A 5,910-nucleotide genomic window follows, 5' to 3' on the forward strand; every position below is an offset into this window, starting at 1 on the left:
TTCCTTGGATGTGGTAGCCGTTTCTCAGGCTCCCTCTCCGGAATCGAACCCTGATTCCCCGTTACCCGTTACAACCATGGTAGGCGCAGAACCTACCATCGACAGTTGATAAGGCAGACATTTGAAAGATGCGTCGCCGGTACGAGGACCGTGCGATCAGCCCAAAGTTATTCAGAGTCACCAAGGCAAACGGACCGGACGAGCCGACCGATTGGTTTTGATCTAATAAAAGCGTCCCTTCCATCTCTGGTCGGGACTCTGTTTGCATGTATTAGCTCTAGAATTACCACAGTTATCCAAGTAACGTGGGTACGATCTAAGGAACCATAACTGATTTAATGAGCCATTCGCGGTTTCACCTTAATGCGGCTTGTACTGAGACATGCATGGCTTAATCTTTGAGACAAGCATATGACTACTGGCAGGATCAACCAGGGAGCTGCGTCAACTAGAGCTGAGCAGCCGGCCGCCCGGGAGTGTGTCCCAGGGGCCCGCGCGAACACGCAAGCGTCCGCTCAATTATTCTGCAAACAGGAGGAGGCTGAGCTCCCCTGCACAATACACCTCGAAACCCTCTCAGGTCCCGGCGGCGCGCAGCGCCGTCCTAAGTACTTGGTCGGGTTCGAGAGAGGCGCAATCGCCCGGAGTTAGGCGAGTAGACGCTTTAGGTGCGACCACCCGTGCTCCCAACTGAGCTTGCCGCTGCCGACAGAGGCCCGGGAGCGTGCTGTCGTGGCATTGCCGGCGGGAGACAACACGCGCCACCTACGGTGACCGGCAGCTCCAACGCCAGCGCCACAGAAGGGCAAAGGCCCCACGTGGGTGCCGAAGCGAACTCTCCCAGCACAGCGCACGTGCCAACACGTCTGCACAACTGCGATACAAACCACCAGCGAGAACCGCTGGGGCGACCGAGCAGCAGACGGCGTCGCGGCGCCGAGTGCCGGGCGGCGGCGCATCCTCAACGCACACAGTCCTCAGTCGGACCAGCACACTGCAGATGTCCACCGCGCTTCGCACCGGGCCCGCGAGGACCCACTTTGGCCGCCCGGCGCCGCGCGCAGGGTGCCCCGGCGCGCAGCTGCGCCGCCTGCCGCGTCCGTCGGCCGGCGCGCCTGCCACTGGGCGCCCCCACCAGCCGGCTGTAGCGCGTGCGCCCACGCACCGCGCGGCCAGCACGCCGGGCGGCCCCCCCTCACCGGCCGGGGACGGTCCAACCCAGCCACCGCCGCGTATCGCTTCACACACAGATTTGCCCTTACTGATTTACCTCCAGCAACAACAACCGCACCACAATGGGTTTACCAGTTGTTCATTTGCGTTGCGTCACGTCACCAGCAAACGTAGACGTCCATCCCAGTTTGCAAATGCAACGATTATTGCATACCTGTCTGTTAGGTGTCACGACACACTACGTCTGCCACATACACGCAACAAAATGTGCACGGACTAGAGAACACGTGGGAGGTGGCCCCCTACGTATGCGATGTCCATTACGAGACCGACTGTCAACCAGCATCTGTACCATGTCGCAGATGTGGAACGCGGTGCACCATGCTATCACACTGTGTGAGAAGAGGACGACTACGTTTGAATACACGCGCCACTACATCAACAGACGGCTCATGCTGATCGCCATCCAGGGCGTCCCGTTACTCCCACACGTCTCTATGGCGTACCACACTGCAATGTAGCTGTTATGGGGAGACGGCACGTGGCTGAGTGCACAACATTTGGACGTATGGTTCGCTGTTGTTGGGCGCAGTCGTACGGTCACACATGTGCCACAGCGTATCATCAGTACATACGGACCTATGTGCAGTACAATTGTGAGGATTAAGCTTACGATATCAGCGGACAGTGGACACAGGCCGTACCACGACGTAGACTGAGCGCTTCGACATGCGAATGCCAGTGAACAGCTGCGAAGGGCATTGAACACGCAAGCACCTGAACGACCAGCGTGCGAAGGCAGGGTGGAGGGGGGGGGGCGATGTACATCTGCAGTTGTCCACATTACAGTGTACAGCGGGAGCATGTAAAAAGTAAGCAACACTTGCGAAGTGTTCAACATTGAAACGACACACAAGAGGGTGGGCGGTGCGAGTAGCGAACTATATTCAGAGGGTTGTGGTTAGACAACACTAGATTAATGTAACGTGTCATATGCCAATTACAGAGCAGGTTAAGGCACAACGTGGGTTAGGTTAAGGCACAACGTGGGTTAGGTTAAGGCACAACGTGGGTTAGGTTAAGGCACAACGTGGGTTAGGTTAAGGCACAACGTGGGTTAGGTTAAGGCACAACGTGGGTTAGGTTAAGGCACAACGTGGGTTAGGTTAAGGCACAACGTGGGTTAGGTTAAGGCACAACGTGGGTTAGGTTAAGGCACAACGTGGGTTAGGTTAAGGCACAACGTGGGTTAGGTTAAGGCACAACGTGGGTTAGGTTAAGGCACAACGTGGGTTAGGTTAAGGCACAACGTGGGTTAGGTTAAGGCACAACGTGGGTTACGTTAAGGCACAACGTGGGTTACGTTAAGGCACAACGTGGTACGTTAAGGCACAACGTGGGTTACGTTAAGGCACAACGTGGTTACGTTAAGGCACAACGTGGGTTACGTTAAGGCACAACGTGGGTTACGTTAAGGCACAACGTGGGTTACGTTAAGGCACAACGTGGGTTACGTTAAGGGCACAACGTGGGTTACGTTAAGGCACAACGTGTGTTAGGTTAAGGCACAACGTGGGTTAGGTTAAGGCACAACGTGGGTTAGGTTAAGGCACAACGTGGGTTAGGTTAAGGCACAACGTGGTTAGGTTAAGGCACAACGTGGGTTACGTTAAGGCACAACGTGGGTTACGTTAAGGCACAACGTGGGTTACGTTAAGGCACAACGTGGGTTACGTTAAGGCACAACGTGGGTTACGTTAAGGCACAACGTGTGTTAGGTTAAGGCACAACGTGGGTTAGGTTAAGGCCACAACGTGGGTTAGGTTAAGGCACAACGTGGGTTACGTTAAGGCACAACGTGGGTTACGTTAAGGCACAACGTGGGTTACGTTAAGGCACAACGTGGGTTACGTTAAGGCACAACGTGGGTTACGTTTAAGGCACAACGTGGGTTACGTTAAGGCACAACGTGGGTTACGTTAAGGCACAACGTGGGTTACGTTAAGGCACAACGTGTGTTAGGTTAAGGCACAACGTGGGTTAGGTTAAGGCACAACGTGGGTTAGGTTAAGGCACAACGTGGGTTAGGTTAAGACACAAATTGCGTTACAAATTGCGTTACATTGCGGTACAAATTGCGTTACATTGCGGTACAAATTGCGTTACATTGCGGTACAAATTGCGTTACAAATTTGGTTAGGTTAAGGTGCAAAATGGGTTGGATTACAGTACACAACCATGGTAAGAGATAGTGTGTTTGGGGGGGGGGGGGGGGGGGGGGCAGGTTCGTTGGTAGTGATCATTGTAATTGAATGTCTGAGGCAGCGTCAGTATGTCACAGCAGTTCTGTCTCGTCAGGATGCGCTTTTCGCTCGTGACTGGAGGCGCGCCGCGTCTGTGGTTGCGGCAAGGGAGTGGCAGACCTGTGTGATTCATTCCTGCCATTGTTTCTGTGCCGAACAGGAGGCAGTGTGGTGGTGTTGGGTGCACCCCTGTGTAGGACATGTGTGGTGTTGGTGGCTTATCTGAGCAATTGTGGATGTTGGACGGGTGGGATATTCTATTTTATAATTGGACCCCCTGGTGTGGTTATCATAGTGTGGATGGTGTACTGTGGCGGAGAGGATGCACCGGACGTTGGTCCATGCTGGTGCTTACATATCGTATCTGTGTCTGTTACAGGCAGAGAGTAATGTGTGATGGAGTGTCTCGCTGAGGTGTGGTTCATATTGTGTGCACAGACTTACAGCATGTATAGGGACAGCGGAATTTGGCATATTGGGATATAACTCGTCATGAAACGCAAGATATAGGGTGTGGATTGCAACGTACGAGTGCGGGAAGAGTCCGCCGTTCATCCGCTTGGGTTGCGATTTGGAGCGTTGGGGTGGGGCACGTGCGGGTGCGGGTGGAGTGATGTCGGTTGACTACTTCGTGCGACGCAGGCACTGGCGTTCGGGTTCCTGTGGTGGACAGATGATGCAGGCTTTGTGGGTGGCGTCGAAAAATGGGTACTGTGGGACCTAGCGATGTCGTAGTCGGGGTGGCGTCTCATAGATGGCGGTATCGTCGGTGCAGCAGGTCATGTTTCGGGAGACTTGCAGATGGCGGTATTTAGTTTTCGTGTGCCGCTGCGACATGGTGGACGTAGTGTCGTCCGATTCGCGTAGATGGGCTATTGCATGTGGTTTCGTCACATTGTCATAGATGGCGATGCTGTGGTTTGGCAGTATGGTTGGTGTAGTTCCGTTGGATTCCTGTAGATGGAGGTGTCGTTTCTGGGCCAGACTGCAATGTAGTTTGGTCACATTCTCATAGATGGCTGTGTTGTGTCTTGTGGGTGGCGGTGTCAGCGTCGTCCCATAGAGGGCGGTATGGTCTGTTTATTGTGGACGTTGATGTCAGGACCAGAGGGCGCGCGCGAACCGTTGCCCATATTTTCCTACCCTCCTATTACTCGTTGTAGATCTATAACACTGCCCAGCGTTGCAACTAAATGATGTTCACATCTGTTGCATCTCTCGTGCCCTCGCAATAATAATAATAATTCACCGCAGCGCCAAAGACATGTAAACAGCATACATCGCGCCCTACAGACTTATCACCACACACACTAACCGCCCCGGGGACTTGCCAACGACACACCCTTTCCCAAGTCTATTTTCTTGCGGAGCATCATGTCTTATTATATTTTATTTCACATCCATAGTTTAGAGGTATCGGAGTTCACCGTACTGCGGTCTACGCTACGTTACCACACAGCGCGCGCGCCCGTCCGGCGTACACTCACCGTTGCCTGCCGGGCACCGCGACCGCCGCACGGCACCCACCCGACACCGCCGCCTCCACGCGACGCTCCGACCGGTGGGCCGACACCGCCCGTCTGGCACCCATCACCGGCTGACAAAGCGATACGCTGTAGCGCGGCGGACCACAACGCGCCCGGCCGCCGCCGCCGCCTCCCCCGCGCGCACGGAGGCGGCACCCATCGCAGCACCCACGCCAGCGGCAAGGGGCCCGCAAACCGATACGCCCGAGTCCGCCGCACCCAATGCAGCGCCCTGGGTGCGCTGCGCCCGGCCGGACCGATACGCCCAGAGATGCCAAGCACAAAGAAACAAATTACAAGATACACACGTGCCCCTGGCGCCCAGCCGCGGGGGTCTCGTCTCGCGACAAGACGAATCCCCCAAGCTAGGGCTGAGTCTCAACAGATCGCAGCGTGGCAACTGCTCTACCGAGTACAACACCCCGCCCGGTACCTAAGTCGTCTACAGACGATTCCGAGTCCCGACATCGAAATATAGACACCCATGGTCGACCGGTAGGAGCAGGGCGGCGCCGGGAACAGATCCCAGACAGCGCCGCCCGAGTGCCCCGTCCGGCAAACAAGTTGGGCCCGTACGGCGCGGCGCCACGTGGGTCGACCGCGCCTAGTAAAGTCACGTATTTTCGAGCCTTTCGACCCTCGGGACTCCTTAGCGATATCGTTGCCACAATGGCTAGACGGGATTCGGCCTTAGAGGCGTTCAGGCTTAATCCCACGGATGGTAGCTTCGCACCACCGGCCGCTCGGCCGAGTGCGTGAACCAAATGTCCGAACCTGCGGTTCCTCTCGTACTGAGCAGGATTACTATCGCAACGACACAGTCATCAGTAGGGTAAAACTAACCTGTCTCACGACGGTCTAAACCCAGCTCACGTTCCCTATTAGTGGGTGAACAATCCAACGCTTGG

At 55.5% G+C, this 5,910-nt stretch overlaps 1 non-coding gene across 1 annotated transcript in view; it reads right to left on the bottom strand.

Annotated features, from left to right (window-relative positions):
- LOC126131212 (small subunit ribosomal RNA) overlaps positions 1–438 on the bottom strand; it is a 1,909-nt gene extending 1,471 nt beyond the window's left edge. Inside the window, exon 1 of the ribosomal RNA XR_007527443.1 lies at positions 1–438. This exon is cut by the window's left edge and continues 1,471 nt beyond it. This is a non-coding gene — a ribosomal RNA (small subunit ribosomal RNA).
- Positions 439–5,910: the final 5,472 nt, after the last annotated feature.

Source organism: Schistocerca cancellata, unplaced genomic scaffold (assembly GCF_023864275.1).
Source record: "Schistocerca cancellata isolate TAMUIC-IGC-003103 unplaced genomic scaffold, iqSchCanc2.1 HiC_scaffold_569, whole genome shotgun sequence".
NCBI lineage: Eukaryota > Metazoa > Arthropoda > Insecta > Orthoptera > Acrididae > Schistocerca > Schistocerca cancellata.